The following is a 17,798-nucleotide window of genomic DNA, read 5'->3' as shown; positions in this document are numbered from 1 at the left end:
CATCCACCTTGGCTCACAGAGTGCAGACTTGACTTTCTTAAGCTCACAAAGGGGCCCCTGAGGATTGAGCAGAGGAACGTCAGGTTTTCTTCCAGGCCAGCTTCAGCCCTGGGATGTTCAGGGCAGACTCATTTCAAACCTCAGTTTCTGAGGCTCCTTGCTTATGGCCATTTAGTGTGGAAGGAGGCTCCTGGCTGAGGAAGGCTCAGAGAGAATGATGCAGGTTCTAATCTGTGGCAGTGGGCAGTAGCGGGGCGGGAGGGGGTCACTGCAGGAAGAGGCATTCGCTGCCTTAGGCAGTTAAACCATTGCCCTCTCTTCAGAATGGCTCACCTGCAAGATTCTGTGGGGTCCGCCTCCTGGCACCATGCTACAATGGCCAGATTTTGGGTCTGGAGCAACTGAGATCTTCGTCCAACTCTTCCGGAGCATGCTTTCTCTTGGGAGCACGTCTGGGGACTGGCTTCTCTGCTTCCACCTTTGCTGGTGGGGGGCCAAAGGAACATCCCCATAGACCCGGTAGCCACCAACCAGGCAGTATGTCTCCCCATGCCGGCCCAACTGCGTTTCTCCACACCCTCAGTTGAGGACGTGGTAGTGACCAGGTGTAGGAGGAGAAACGGGAGCCACTGCTGCTGCAAAGAAAATCAGAACTGATCAGTCACTTCTGCTGTGCACAGTCTCCTGCCAGAATTTCCCTCTCTCATGTCTCTCCCAGTTTCTGGCTGAAGACCTTTAATCTACTTGACATCCAAAACACAGCCTTGGCCCGTCACCTCTATGAGTCCCTAGAGAAGGGACACTGGCTGCAAAAGCAATCCCTAGAGCCTAGGGCTGCAGCGGATGAGGAAGTCTCTTCACCGTTTCCAGGGAAAACAGTAGAACCTGAAAGTAATTGCAATCATGATCCTCTCCACCTCTCCCTTCCACAACAGAGAAAACATTTCTTGCAGTCTGTCACTTCTGAGGCTTTAATGGGAATGCCTTTCAAGGTCTGGAAAAGAATAATCTAATAGAAATTGGTTAAGAACCCCACCCACCTTGGCAACCCCTCTTGGGCCCCATTTATACTGCCTGTTTCAACCACACTGAACTCTAGCCCTCTGATACTTTTATCTAGATTAGAACGAGGCCAAATACTGAGGCAGAGTGATCAGGAGACTCAGAACCGGGTTCTGGGTACCAAGTCTAGGCTCACATCAACCCAGCCTCCTGGGACACCATCTCCTCAGCCCTCCAGTCTCATTAGCACTTCATCACCCCCCCCTTGGTTCTTCCGGTCTTCCCATCAATATGGCACCACCCTCTCCCCTAGTACTCAGCAGCTCAGTATGGGATGTGTCTGAGGGGACCGATATAGATGTCTACATGACAGCACAGAGGTGCTGGGGCTTGAAGGTGCGATTCAAGAGTGGCCCTTTTCCTCAAACTGCTCCATTTACCATTTGCCAACAAAAATGCACTTGTCTTTTGCTAAGAGGCCAATCAGGAAAAGGTCTGAATGGAAGCATCCTGTAGCCCAAAGGGGAAGGCTACATTTATAAAGATCAGAAGCTTCCTGCACACTTTTCCAGGGATGACCTTTCACTTGTCCTCAGCAGTGAGCACTGTGGGCCCCTGAAGGTGTCCCAGGTCACTGCTGTTACTTACAGCTGGGAAAGAGCTTAGGTGGGTGTGGTGGGCAAGCCCCACAGGAACATGTGGCAGCCAGGTGAGGTTGTGAGCACAGCATGCCTCTTGTACCGATGCCCGGTCTCGGTGTACCTGCTGCACTGCCCACCCAGGGAAGAGAGGACAGGCTGGAGTAAATATAGAAGATCTGGTCAGACATTCTCTCTCAGACAACCAAAGGGATTGGTGTCTGGTGGAGAACTGGTAGGGAAGTTTCTCTGAGGGCAGCACGTTTGCATGGTTACCCTGCCATGGAAACTGTGAGAAGGCCTGTGAGAAGGCAGTGAGGTCATCACTACCCAGTGAGGTGACTTGAGGGGCAGCCTTCAGGAGGAGGGGCAGTTTTGTGGAGGAGAGCAGGGTGCGGGCAGAGGTACTCTGCCTGGCCCCTCACACCTGGGCCTCCCCACCCATGCCCTAGCCTAGTAGACACCCCATGTGGGGCATGCCGGTGGGCTGGCACAGCCCCAGGGGCCCCAGGAGGGCAAGAGAGACCCACATTCTGAGATTGGCTTGAGAGGCAAGATTAATGTAAGAGACAGCTAGGTTGTATGGCACCGACCCTAAGAGGCAGAGCTTTGTGTGGACTGGGGAATCAGGGAAGGCTCCTTGGCAGTGGGCCTGAAGGACAAGTGAGATTTGGACCCATGGGGAAGAGAGGGAAGACATTCCAGTTTGGAAGAATAAAAGCAAAGACACACTCTTCTCGACCTTGTCCTGCCCCAAATATAAATTCATAGCACCCTCACATTTTTACACCAGAGGACTTAAAAAAAACAAGAGGTTAAGGGGCCTACCCACAAGACGATTTGGTCCGACTCAGAGAAGGAAAGAGACAACTCTGCCCTTGGCCTGATCAGGCCCACAGGAAGGAATCACATTTGGGGCAGCCTTTGATAGTGTGGCAATGAGAGGGAACCTTCTTTAGGAGGGGACTCCCTGTTGCTGACCTTGAAAAGCAAAGATGGGACGTTCGTTTACTGGGGCTGTTGCAGAGGCGATGTGCCCAGGAGGTAGAGACTGCTTGCACTACTATTTTAGAGGTTGGGCCACCCTGGTTGAGAGCCACAGCACCTTGTATTCCTAAACTGCTTGAATCAGCGGGTGCACGTTAGGACAGACGAGGTCAGGCCTCATTGGAGCAGACTGCCTTTGGGAGTTGTAGAAGGTAAAATGTGAAGGGGAATGCTCTGGAGGAGGTTTGTCATGGCAGGTGGGGCAGCATGAGACCATTCAGATTCTCCAAGGCTCCAGAGATTACTTGGCTGGGAGAATCCCTCTGATGTGGTGCAGGGACTCCTACCTTAACAGGACCTGGCTGGGCATCTGGGGGAGGCAGAATAAATGGTTTATTAACTTAAGAGAGCAAGAGACTCACCTGGGGTGTTCCACAAAACCACTCAAAAAGACTTGTACCTGGATTCTTGGGCCAACCCTCAGAAAACTTATCTAGATCTGGAGTAGGGCTCAGGAAGCTGCACTTTTTTTTTTTTTTTGCAGTACGCGGGCCTCTCACTGTTGTGGCCTTTCCCGTTGCAGAGCCCAGGCTCTGGACGCGCAGGCTTAGCAGCCATGGCTCACAGGCCCAGCCGCTCCGCGGCCTGTGGGATCTTCCTGGACCGGGGCATGAACCCATGTCCCCTGCATCGGCAGGCAGACCCTCAACCACTGCGCCACCAGGGAAGCCCAGGAAGCTGCACTTTTAATAAGCTTCCTGGGCAGTCCCACCACAGTGGTCCATGGATAGAGTAACCAAATTATTGTGTATTCTTGGTTGCTTTTGGGAGTCAAAGTGGGCAATATTAAAAACTGCAGCAGGCATACATATAAACAGGGAATATTCAAGGCAAACAGAGGTGTATAGTTATTCTATGCATGAATCAGATTTAAGAAAAGCTAGCCTGGTGGTTAAAGAACACAACCCTTAGGACAGACAGACCAGATTCTGTCCTACTTACTTGTGTGATTTTGACCAAGTTCTTTTATCCTTCTGACTGTTTCTTCATATGGAAAAGAGCTATGGCTGTACATTTAGCACAGCATTCTCTTTTGGCAAAGTTTGCTCTGGGTCCATGTGTGTTCTCTGAAGCTTAATCCTTTCCAGTGCGCAAGCATTTTTAAGTTGTTTGGTGAAGTATTACATTTGACTTTCAACTCTTCATTACTTTGGGCAAAGCTTATATAATGCTGCAGAGACTAGAACCTATGCAGAGATAGTGAGAGGATGTTATAAGCTTATTCTGCCGGTTTATAAAAAAGTTGAACCTTTTCTCCTCTTCCTTCACCTGCCACCAAGAGATGAGAAAGAAGGCAGAGCCTGGAAATGCACACCAAGCAATACCTCTGTGTCAGTTTGTCCTTTATTCCTCTGCCAGTACTTCCCAGAGAGATTTCACCAAAAGTGCCTAAGCTTGCCATGGCCATTGTTGTGAAGAAAATTTCTCTATATTGCTAGTCACATCCCCTTTTCCTTCTCCTGGGGGCTTAATGGATGTTTGGGGGCAGGAAATAAAATTTAAACTAAAACATCAATTGAAAGAGCCTTCGTCCCAAGTGTGGTAGTTTGGAGTGTGAATCTTCTCAGAGTCTAGTGAATTCTGCCCCAGTGGAAACTGTATGGTGTTAGGGAGTGTTCTAATTTCATTCTTTTCCATGTAGCTGTTCAGTTTTCCCAGCACCACTTATTAAACAAGCTGTCTTTTCTCCATTATATATTCTTGCCTCCTTTATCAAAGATAAGGTGACCATCTTTTTCTTTTTTTTTAATACCTTTATTGGAGTATAATTGCTTGACAATGGTGTGTTAGTTTCTGCTTATAACAAGGTGAATCAGTTATACAAATACATATGTCCCCATATCTCCTCCCTCTTGCATCTCCCTCCCACCCTCCCTATCCCACCCGTCTAGGTGGTCACAAAGCACAGAGCTGATCTCCCTGTGCTATGTGGCTGCTTCCCATTAGCTATTTTACATTTGGTAGTGTATATATATCCGTGCCACTCTCTCACTTTGTCCCTGCTTACCCTTCCCCCTCCCCATATCCTCAAGTCCATTCTCTAGTAGGTCTGTGTCTTCATTCCCATCTTGCCCCTAGGTTCTTCATGACCACTTTTTTTTTTTTTGATTCCATATATATGTGTTAGTGTACGGTATTTGTTTTTCTCTTTCTGACTTCGCTCTGTATGACAGACTCTAGGTCCATCCACCTCACTACAAATAACTCAATTTTGTTTGTTTCTATGGCTGAGTAATATTCCATTGTATATATGTGCCACATCTTCTTTATCCATTCATCTGTCGATGGACACTTAGGTTGCTTCCATGTCCTAGCTATTGTAAATAGAACTGCAATGAACATTGTGGTAAATGACTCTTTTGAATGATGGTTTTCTCAGGGTATATGCCCAGTGGTGGGATTGCTGGGTCGTATGGTAGTTCTATTTTTAGTTTTTTAAAGAACCTGCATACTGTTCTCCATAGTGGCTGTATCAATTTACATTCCCACCAAAAGTGCAACAGGGTTCCCTTTTCTCCACACCCTCTGAGCATTTATTGTTTGTGGATTTTTTTATTATGGCCATTCTAAATGGTGTGAGATATCTCATTGTAGTTTTGATTTGCATTTCTCTAATGATTAATGAGGTTGAGCATTCTTTCATGTGTTTGTTGGCAATCTGTATGTCTTCTTTGGCGAAATGTCTATTTAGGTCTTCTGCCCATTTTTGGATTGGGTTGTTTGTTTTTTTTTATATTGAGCTGTATGAGCTGCTTGTAAATTTTGGAGATAAATCCTTTGTCAGTTGCTTCATTTGCAAATATATTCTCCCATTCTGAGGGCTGCCTTTTTGTCTTGTTTACAGTTTCCTTTGCTGTGCAAAAGCTTTTAAGTTTCATTAGGCCCCATTTATTAATTAATTAATTTATTATTATTATTTTTTGCGGTACGCGGGCCTCTCACTGTTGTGGCCTCTCCCGTTGCAGAGCACAGGCTGTGGACACGCAGGCTCAGCGGCCATGGCTCATGGGCCCAGCTGCTCCGCGGCATGTGGGATCTTCCCGGACCAGGGCACAAACCCGTGTCCCCTGCATTGGCAGGTGGACTCTCAACCACTGTGCCACCAGGGAAGCCCCCATTTATTTATTTTTGTTTTATTTCCATTTCTCTAGGAGGTGGGTCAAAAAGGATCTTGCTGTGATTTATGTCATAGAGTGTTCTGCCTATGTTTCCCTCTAAGAGTTTGATAGTGTCTGGCCTTACATTTAGGTCTTTAATCCATTTTGAGTTTATTTTTGTGTATGGTGTTAGGGATTGTTCTAATTTCATTCTTTTACATGTAGATGTCCAGTTTTCCCAGCACCACTTAGAAGAGAATGTCTTTTCTCCATTGTATATCCTTGCCTCCTTCTTCATAGACTAGTTGACCTAAGGTGCATGGGTTTATCTCTGGGCTTTCTATCCTGTTCCATTGATCTATATTTCTGTTTTTGTGCCAGCATCATACTGTCTCGATTATGTAGCTTTGTACTATAGTCTGAAGTCTGGGAGCCTGATTCCTCCAGCTCCGTTTTTCTTTCTCAAGATTGCTTTGGCTATTCAGGGTCTTTTGTGTTTCCATACAAATTGTGAATTTTTTTTTTCTAGTTCTATGAAAAATGCCATTGGTAGTTTGATAGGGATTGCACTGAATCTGTAGATTGCCTGAGGCCTCGGACATCCTTGCCGACCGGGAGTTGGGCAATATCCTCCCCACAACACTATTTTATCTGACAAAAATATGTACTAGATGCTATTCTGAGTATTTTACAAATATTAACTAACTTAATCCTTATAAGAACCCTTTGAGGTGCGTACTGTTGTTTGTCCAATTTTAGGGACTTCCAGATTAGTAAACTGAGGCACAGAGTGACTGAGGCATTTATACGAAGGTAGTAGGAGTCACAGGCAAGGTTTGCGTCCAGGTTAGTCTGGAAAAGATTCCTTGGGAAAGAATCTATATATATTAAATGCACTATTGCCTGCTTATTAGCCTTTGTCCTATTGAAGCTACTCCATTAATGTCTGCTATGTCCTTTTCTTGAACCAGAATTCAAGCAGGCACCTGTCTTATGCTTTCCATTGCTGACCAATCTCCTCACTTAGTACATATAGCAGAGTTGGCATTGCTCTTGCCCCAGACAGATCACAGATATACCATGCAAAGAATCTGACACATAGTGGACTTTCAATATGGGTTCACGTCTTCCACCTTTTCTCTAGTTTTGTTTCAGCTAATATTTACTTGGCTATTTTCTTTCTTTTTTTTCATTTTTCAGTTTTATTCTTGGAAAATGAGATCATTGTATCCCATTTGAGAGAGCTAACATCCTGAATTATGGGATGAGTCTGGAATAGTTTTGTATCCATGATCCATTGTATCGGTGACCACTTATTCAGACAGATAATCCAGCAATTGAAGTCTCATTCCAGCCCTGGAGTTCTACCAACCCCCAACCCTACCACAAAAGACTAAACCATACTGGGTTGAATATGATTCCCCCAAAATTGATATCTACCTGGACTCTCAGAATGTGACCTTCTTTGAAAATAGGGTCTTTGCCAATGTAGTTAGTTAAGATGAGTTCATACTGGATTAGAGGGGGCCCTAAATCCATGTCCTTATAAGAGAGCCTTGTGAATATATAGACACATAGAGGAAAGACGGCCATGTGAAACCAGAGGAAGATATTGGAGTGATGCAGATACAACCAAAAAAATATGCCAAGAATCACCAGCAACTACCAGAAACTAGAAGAGACAAGGAAGGGTTCTTCTCCAGAGCCCCCACATGCTCAACACCCCCCATTATCAACATCCCCCACCAGAGGAGTACATTTGTTATATTGATGAACCTACATTGAGACATCATTATCACCCAAAGTCCATAGTTTACATTAGGGTTCACTCTCAGTGTTGTATATTCTATGGGTTTGGACCATTGCATAATGACATGTATCCACCTTTATAGTGTCATACAGAATACTTTCACTCTCCTAAACATCCTCTATACTCCATTTATTCATCCCTCCACCCTATCTCCACCTCTTGCCACCAATATTTCACTGTCTTCATAGTTTTGCCGTTTCCAATATGTCATATAATCGGAATCATAGGGTATGCAGCCTTTTCAGATTGGCTTCTTTCACTTAGTAACATGCATTTAAGTTTCCTCCATGTCTTTTCATGGCTTGATAGCTCATTTCTTTTTAGCCGTGAATAATATTACATTGTCTGAATGTACAACAGTTTATGTATCCATTCACCAACTAAGGGACATCTTGGTTGCTTCCAAGTTTGGGCAATTACGAATAAATCTGCTATAAACATCTGTGTGCAAGTTTTCATGTGGACTTAAGTTTTCAACTTCTTTGGGCAAATACCAAGGAATGACAAAGGTATTTTTTTTAACATGAGGAGATATCCGGGGGCTGGCTGTTCCTGTTGGTTAATTCCATGGTTCAAGGCTACGGCATCTTAACTGGCCCACAGGCATTTTCTACCCACTTGGTGAACTGGTGATGTGAGCCATCATGGCCATGGGATGGCTGCAGCAATTCCAGAGGTCACATGAAGAGATGAGGATATGTAATGAGGAAAAGTAAGATGATTCCTCCTGCATGCCTTTTATTAGAGAGTAAAACCTTCATAGAATCCCAACAGATTCCCCTTAGGTCTTATGGACCAGAATTAGGGTACACAGAAACGCTTTAGCTGGGAGAGAGGTTGAAAGTGAGCACCTAATATCTGTAGCCTCTCACAGCAAGAGCAGTCACTACCAGCTACCTTCACCTGACAAGCCTTCTCCAATCTGAGCCTCAGTTTCCTCATCTGTTTCCTCCCTGTTAAGTAGGGATAGTAACAAGTATTCCTGCAGGAGTTTTGCAACAACTAAATGAGGTAGGAGGTAAAAGATGCCCAGCATGATGTGAGGCACTTATTGCACATTCTGTAAAAGCAGACTTACCCTCCTGTTACCTGGCTGCTTGTTCGAGGGGACTGCCTACTCTTGGTTGACTGAGATGTATCTAAGTCAGAGCTCCAAACTCCTGCTCTAGCTCATGAATGATCCATTTACATGGCCCCTTTTGGGGAGCACTGTCACTTATGGTATATTATTTAGTCACAAAACCTCTGTGAGGAAGCCATTTTCACCTTTTTCCAAATGCGGGAATTGAAGCACTGAGAAGGAAAGATTTGGGAATCCCTGGCTCCAAAGAGTTTATCAAGATGGCTTTTAAATCCAGAGCTGTGGGAACCATTCCTCCTTTTAGAATGAATCTACATATCCACACAGATCTTGCCAGGAATAATGTAGACACCCATTCTGTGGTAACAAGGCTTCCTGCTCAAGTCTCATCCAGTGAATTTTTCTTGAAGGTTCCTGGAAGAAATGTTTCTGCAGACAGTTGCAAATGTATTCATCTACAGCCTAAGAACATCATATTTCTATCTCTGCATTTTGATTTTGATATCTATTCCCGAGCCTTTTTCATCCACACAGAGGACCGGCTTTGAATCTCTTTTGCTTCTGCTTAATTCACTAGCACATTGGGAGCATGGAGGAGAAAATGACGCTGCTGGATCTGAGGCAATGAGTGATGCAGGATGTGTGCTGAGATACAGCCCAGGGCAGCCCCCGGGACAGGCTTCTCAGCTTGTCTCTAGGGCCATCCAGGCATGTTTGTGCTATAGCCAGCCTGGTGGGGTGTTGGGAGAATTTCTCTTCTGAAGAACTAGGGATAGCAGGCTTCTCTTTTCCTTTATTTTACCCTATGTGTGATGCATATATCCCTCTTGGAATGGGCTGTTCACATACTTCTTTACCGTAGTGTATCAGAATACAAAGAATATTCATATTGGTTAAGTGAGAGGTAAATTACCAATTTGCCTTGGCTTCAAAGCATCCCTCTGAATTTTTCAGTTCTCTAAGGCACTAGTTTCCTCTCCCTCCCTTTCCCATGATAGTGTAGCCTTGCCTTTTGGGAAATATTGTCTTTCCCTCTTAACCATAGAGACTGTTGTAATGCAGTGTTTCTCAAACCTGAGTAAAGATACTAACATCTTGAAGAACTTTTTAGGTGCAGTCTCTCTGTGTGTGTTTGTGGGTGCGTGTGTATACACACACGTGTGATGAGTTAGAAGGTAGGTAACTATCTTCTTCTCTAGGACAATGAGAATTTCTCATTTATTTGCAAAAAGCTGAAGTCCTTAGAGTATGAGCAGAAGCATTCTCTTGCCATTTTTTTATGGAGCCCCCCCAAGTGCCTCTCTGCAGTTAGTGCCTAAAAGACTGCTACAATCTCTGGCTATGCTTGGAAGGGGACAGAGAGGGCTAGAGGTGGAGGGGCCCAAGTTTGTGAAAAGCTTCCCATGTCTACTCTGTGGAACTTGGAGCCCAGCCAGCTGCCTATAGAATCTGCAGGAAGTGTTATCAGGAAGGTAGCTATTGACAAGTGAAGATCAAACTGGTATTAAGGGTGGTAATTGGTATTCTCCTTGTACACAGCATGGTGGGGTTATCTGGTGAGCTGTCAGGCCCCCCCCTTCATTTGATGAAAATGCAAACAATGTCACACAAGAAGTCAAATCAAGAAGGGCTCTCAAAGCATTTTGAGAAACAGTGGAGACAAAACAGCAAATAAAAACAAAGCATTTCCTTTTCAGATAACTTTATATGAAAACTGCTGGAAAAGCAGGAAACATCCTGACTAGGAATAAAGATTTTCCTCAGGACTGGGTCCTGGTCCCTACCCTGATACTCACCCAAAGATCATGGGCAGGTCACTTAACCTCACTTAACAGAGTTAACTTTTTTGGTGGAATTACAGGATTGACTGCAGGAACATCTTGCTGTGTGTGCTGGGGCAAGCTGGGATTGGGGAAGGGTGGGAGCGAGCTTTGTAGTTTGTTTTGCAAGTTGGAAGATCTTTTCTACTCTAACACTTGATACGTTTGCACATGTGTGTATCTCTGTGTTGCATTTTAACCACAGAGTAGTCACTCCAAAGAAGCAGCTGATTTTGGAATTCTGGGCTTATGTGGCTCATTTTAAAGAATCTGAAAAGAATTATTCTTCTTTACAAAATAATCATTTGTGGGGGAAGGTCAAACCTCAAATTTCTCTCAGTTCTTCTTCCAAGGAAGAGACCCTTCAAAGTTGAGCAGGAATTCAAAATTTCTATACTTCTAAATAGGTAATAAGTGCCAAAAGTTTAATCTAATCATTTCTCAGACTCAACAAACATGGTTCTCTGCACAGGAGATAAACTTTGATGCTCAGTAGATGGAGATGGGGTGGGGTTGGGAGAGGGTGGTGATCAGGGCTCTGAAACCTATAAGCTCTGCATTTCCCCTCAATCTGCCTCTGCCATCACCTCTCCCACCCGCTCCAACCTACGACAAATGAATGCAGAGACCTTGCTATGAAATTATGATGACATCAACCCCATTGACTTCTAAGAGTTAGAAATTAGCATTTAAAAATGTTAAACCTAAATATGTGATACAATCACAAAAGCCATACTTTAGCCTAGAACTAATCCAAATTGCTTTGCTATTAATGACACAGATAAAACCACTTTTTCATGTCTTTTCCGACAGCAAATAATATGTTGCCTAGTTCAGAAATAGAGTGTATGAATAATCCCCAAGATCAAAAATACTTCACCTCCAGTATTTACTGTTATGAGCAATGCTCCTATGAACATTCTTGCATGTGTCTTCTGGTGCAAGTGTGCAAGAGAGAGAGGAATTGGCTTAGAGCAGAATTGCTGGGAAGTAGTACATGCATTTGTTCAACCTTATAAAATAGTGTCCAATTGTTTTCCAAAGTGCTTATAATAATTTTCACTACTACTAACAGTTCAGGTTGCTCCAAATCCTCACTGATATTTGATATTATCAGACCAATCAGTCTTTGTCAAACACCCATCTACCTGTTGAAGCAATAGTATGGTGAAAAAAGTCACAAAAGATGACATCAGGTATACATTTATATAAAGTTCATAAAAAAGACAAAATGAAACAATGTATTGTTTAGGAACACATGCAGAAAATATTTTTTTATAGAGTGAATGATCAGTCTAAAACTCATAATGGCTACTTTAGGGAGTGGAGGGAAGGTGGGGGATAGGATTGGACTGGAGTACATGGGTTTTGGTAATGTTCTAGCTTTGCTTTTATGGTTTGTAACTTACATGTTTTACATATATTCTTTTGTGTATAATCACTATTTTATAATAATATAAAATTTGAAAAGACTTTCCCCCAAACTGGAGTTGGGACACCGGAAATGACTCAGAGGTTTAACAATGCAACTAAGAAAAGGTTCAGAGGCAGAAAATGAAGGAGCAGAGAAACAGCACTGAAAAGACATGCGAGACAACTCACATTGGACATTAGCACTTCTGAATTTGAGTCTTGACTCTGCTACTTATTGAGAGTGTGGCTTTGGGAAAGTAATTTAACCACTCAGTATTCCTTTCTCCCTCTCTGTAAAATAGGGCTAATGAAGAACATGCATTTCTTAAGTTGCTGGGAGGACCAAATAAGAGAAAGTGCAAGTGAAGCCCTTCCTCTAGAGCCGAAACCTTTCAATATTTTAGTATTTGTTTTCAGAGAAACTCTTGTTGGAGCTTGGAGCTTTAGAGAAAAGGATGAGTAAATTTGCATTTGGAGCTTAAGCACATTTAGAAGGGAAGCATTTGAAATTCTTTTCCCCAGACAGCCAAAAGCATTGAAATCCATCCAGATGGGTTGGAGTTGGTCTTTGCCAAGTTCCTGGGGCAGGAATGCATCATTATACCCTGAAATAAAAGCATTCTGGTGGTACTTTGAGATGGCACCAATGGGCTGGTGGTCAGAAGGATCTGTGAGGTGACACACACATCTTGGTGTCAGACCACAGTCCTAGAACACGGATGGTGGGCATGAGTGTAAATAGGCCAGAATTAGACCACCACTATTACCTTGTGTCAGTGATTTGCAACAGCTGCCATTGCAGCAAAGCAACCAGGAGACTCAGCCCCAGACACATTTCTTCACACTGCTGGCATTCCCTTGAATGTTGACCTGGGCCCTGGGTTTGGTGTGCACAGCAGCAACAAGTAGGGCCTGGAGACATTCCCAACTCTGTGGCCCTTTTGAGGTACCTTTGTTCTACTTGCTTAATTTTTTAAAAAGGAACAGAGTATTATAAATGAATCAACCTTAACTTCTTTTTGCTTAACCATTCCAGCCCACTTTTTTCTTGTTCTTCCTACCCCTTAGAGGCAGCTAATATCTCAGTTTTAGGGGCATCTTCCTCCTGTATGTTTTGATACCTTTACCATACTTGATATATCTATAGACAATATATAGGTTGTGTTCTTTGTTTTTTAATCAACATAAATTGCATCATCTGTACATATTTTTCTGAAATTTCCTTCCACACATTTTATTTTTGAGATCTATCTATGTGGATGCATATAGAGCTAGATAATGCAGTACCATTGTGGCATAATAGGAATTCCACAATATAAATATCCCATAATACAACTATACAATGTTTTATTTGTCTGTTCTTCTACCAGTAGATATTTAGATTTTTTTAAATATTCACAATTATAAACAAGGCTGTAATGAACATCCTCTTAAAGGATATTCTTAGCATGTTTTACCAGCTAGACCTTCCTACTTTACAGGAGTACATGGGTCATTGTAGCATTAACATTAAAATCAAGGGCAACCAGCTGCTTCTGTGATCACATTGTGATTTGTTGGGGCCAGCTTGTTTTGTTTTGCAAAAGGCAATTGTTAAAATTTCATGAATTTTGTGAGGCAGTTGTTAAAAAACAGTCATTATAAAATTCTATAAATTTACAATAAAATAAAATTATGTTTTAAGATAATAAATACTCAAAACTCATCACTTCCTAATTATTTTAATACACCTTATGATTATCAATGCTCTCGAGATTATCTATGTATATTATTTCTGTGTGGTGGAAATACTATAAGGGTACGTGACTGTACATCTCCTCTCAACTCTGTACTGTATTGTTAGCTTGAAATAAGCCACAGAAGGCGTATTTGCACTACAGAAATCAGCAATGCTACAAAATCAAAGCGTGATTTATTGTTTTGTTGACTATACAGGCCAAGAGTTGGCAAACTTTCTATACAGACCCAGATAGTAAATATTTTAGGCTTTGTTACTGTTGCTTCTCTTCTTCCTCCCCCTTTTTCTCCTCCTCCTTTACTTCCTCTTTATTTTCTTCCTCTTCTTCCCCCTCCTCTCCCTCCTCCTCCTTCTTCCTTATGGCTCTTTAAAAATGGGGGGAAAAAAACAAAGAGTTAATGAGCTTTACAAAAATAGGAGCCCATGAGCTGTAGTTTGCTAATCCCTGGTCTAGTTGTAAGAAAGTGATAGGGAAAATGTTAATAATGCAGATTTAACTTAAGAGTGTATTGTGTATGTAGTTCTTTTTACATTGTGAATAGCAGAAGAAAATTGATGAAATAATCTTCCAGTGTTTGAAAACTATTATCTGAGTTAACAAAAAAGTTACTCACATCCTTTACAGACAAATGAAGTTTTGACATATTTCTCATTATTTATTTCACTTTCATCTTACTCATTAATGTAAGTGAAAATATCAACCAACATTCATCAGGGACTACACCTGGAAATCTAGTTGTTAAAGATTCATCAACACCCACCACTGGATCACACCCATTAAATTATGAAGAAAAGAAGCACTCATTCATCTAATCCAGACAACTTATTACACTTAATTGCCTCTTCTCTCTTACACATGTACATACCCACCCTACTCATATAGTTGACACACTTCTTCTTTCTTATGTATTGCCTTCCAATTTTTCACATAAAACTATTTAAATTACTAGTATTATTAATATTATGAATATTGTCATCACTACTTTACATTCTGACTCCCTACAAGTCTGTGAACTACTCAAGGGCAGGGACCCTGTTGCAGTTATTCTCTCTGTGCCTCAGTGTTCTCGTCTGAGAAATAAGCTTAGTAATAATAACTACCTCCTAGGGTTGCTATAAGGATTAAACAAGATAATATATGTGAAGCACTTCAAGTGGTGCTTGTCCGACCATAAACAGTTAATAACTTTTAGCTATGATAACCATTGTTCGTATTGGTGTTAGTTTTATCCTCATCATCCACAATACCATGGCAGCTTCAAATCCCAGAACAGCTCCTAGCCCATGGCAGGCACACTGCAAATGTGACATTCATGAATGTGACCTCTTTTTAGCAATAAAAAAAAATAAAATTATTTAATTTGCTTCTAATGTATCTAGGACAAGATGCTGGATGATGTGTAATATTACACATCTTAATATTAAGATGTGTAGAAGACATAAACATAATTCCCTTCTTTAAAGAGTTAACAATCTAATCGGGGAGATTGACCACCCTAAACAGTACAGGGAGGGCTTCCCTGATGGCGCAGTGGTTGAGAGTCCGCCTGCCGATGCAGGGGACACGGGTTCGTGCCCCGGTTCGGGAAGATCCCACGTGCCGCGGAGCGGCTGGGCCCGTGAGCCATGGCCGCTGAGCCTGCGCGTCCGGAGCCTGTGCTCCACAACGGGAGAGGCCACAACAGTGAGAGGCCCGCGTACCACAAAAAAAACAAACAAACAAACAAAAAACAGTACAGGGAAAGTGCCAGTAGAATGGAAGAGGCTCTGAGTGCCAGAGGAGGAAAAGGTCAGGGAATCCATTATTTTCTGCGATGATCAGGCAAGGCTTAGGGGTGAGGTGGGTCATGGGCTGAGCTGTTTCTGAGGGGCAGAATTTCCTTTTTATGGGCTACCTAATGCCACAAATTAATGTAGATCCTTAAAAAAGAATATCTCTGCCTCTTTTTTTTTTTTTAATCATTTTCTTCTTTCTATGAAATGTCCTCAGTCTCTCTGTCTCTAAAAAAGCATTTCACATCTGGAACAATAAAAGCAAACTTCTGTATGAACAGCTCTGTGCATCCTTGCAGACAATGGATGGTTTCCATACCCAAAAGCATTTGCAAATTCCTAACAACCAAAAACAGTATTCCCACATCCCATGAATTGCTGCAGCAAACCACTTTTGTGTTAAAATTCTCAGTATCTGACAGGGACATCTGCTGCGAGAGGGCCTGACCTCCATCTTTTTTTTTTTTTTTTAACATCTTTTTTGGAATATAATTGCTTTACAATGGTGTGTTAGTTTCTGTTGTATAATAAAGTGAATCAGCTATACGTATACATATATCCCTATATCCCCTCCCTCTTGCATCTCCCTCTCACCCTCCCTATTCCACCCCTCTAGGTGCTGACCTCCATCTTGATGGGGCTCACCCATAAAGCCATCCTATGGCGAGCCAGGCTCCCTCTGAAATGACCTCACCTGGCTCCACAGGTCTTTTCTCTCCATGTCTCTTGTGATGTTTCTGATTACTAGGTGCTATAGGGCTCTTATTACAAGCTTAGAAAGAGTTTGAAGAGGAAGCATGACACCAAGAGTGGTCTTGCAACATTTGTTAGCCTGCCAAAAAAGGCTACATGTTCTAACAGTTACGATTCTAGTACTGCAAAGCCGAGCTGGTCTCATGCAGTATCTTTCTTTCTCTTTTCCTATTGGGTTTTCTGAGGGGGTAATTAAATTCACTCTTCTGCCCTCTGAGTTCTAAGCCTTTCGAGAAATAGATATCCAAGTTATATAGGGCTCAAAATATCCATATCATAATTGGCAAAGTTGTAAAAGAATGTGACTTGACAGTGTCTAGTGAGTGTTCTGTTTTTTACCCCCAAATCTTTACCTTGGGATGAACTTGGAGAAAGTGGATCTGACCAGCAGACACTCCTCCAGCCAGCCATGTGGATGGATATGGCCATCCTCACATCCTGCTGAGGTCAAAGGACTGAAAGGGAGGCACGGAGAATGGACCCAGGCGAACAGAGACTTCAAATCATTACCCTGCCCAATAGCTACTGGTAGACACTCGATGCCAGAGTCTAATCACCTCATCAAGCAGATAAATCACTCCCCCTCACAGGGGAGAACCAGAAAGAAGTAGAGAGGAGGGCAGAAGTCTCCCTCTTTTCCCCACATCCAGTACTTCTGAGAAGGGAATATTCCTATTTGGGGGGCAAGATGTTGGGGAGAGGAAAAGATGGCTTTACTGTATGACACACGGAGAGGAACACCTCACTTACCAAATAAACTGCTGACCAATCACTGTGCAGCTCCATATAGTGGTAAATTGTCAGTGGCTTAGCAGAAAGCTCTCTCCTCTCCCCTCCTCTCCCTTCCCCTCCTCTTCTCCCTCCCCTTTTTCTTTTCTTTTCTCTTTCCTTCCCTTGCTTTATCCATTTCCCCCTTTCATTTTTCCTTTCTATTTTTCTTTCAAGAAGTATTTATTGAGTGCTTAGTGTATGCTGGTGATAGAATGATGAACAAGACCAATATAACCCTTACTTTCAAGGAACTTACATTCCAGTGGGCAAGGCTGTTAAAAAAATAAGTACCTAAGCAAATAGTAATTATAAGTCATGGTAAATGATATGAAGGAATCACATAAATATCTGAGATAGAGAATAATGGGAGGCACCTAGGCATTTATTAAATTACTTATTAGGTCTCTGTGGGAAGGTCTCCTTGGAGACATGCATTTAAACTGAGTCCTGAGGGTAAGAAGTCAGATCTGAGAAGGGAGTGGAAAGCATGGGAGAAAAGGGTGGTGAAGACCTTTTCCTAGGCTACTTATAGGTTTGGTCTTTTGTGGAGGCCAGAGAAAGCAGCCTGCACCAAAGAGCTGGTCTGTTGGTTTCCTCTCTGTAGTTGGTAGTGGCTTCCTGGAGTGTTGTGTTGGAAAGGATCTTGAGGTTCTTAAGGGCTCAGTAGTAAAGAGGACCATGGAAAATTGGTTGTATCTATCATGGGAGTAGGAGGGGGCTCCAGGGCCATATTTATTCTTCCTATTATAGAGGGTTTTTCCAGTGGTCTGATGTCTAAGAGGTGAGCTGGGAAGACTATGGGATGATGTATTTCCCCATTACTTCCCCTAAAACCGACTTTTCCATTCCAAGCC

The sequence above is a fragment of the Delphinapterus leucas genome, chromosome 3 (genome assembly GCF_059928025.1).
Source record: "Delphinapterus leucas isolate spDelLeu-1000000601 "Yukka" chromosome 3, BTC_Dleu_Yukka2, whole genome shotgun sequence".
Lineage (NCBI taxonomy): Eukaryota > Metazoa > Chordata > Mammalia > Artiodactyla > Monodontidae > Delphinapterus > Delphinapterus leucas.
This window is presented reverse-complemented; position numbering follows the sequence as displayed.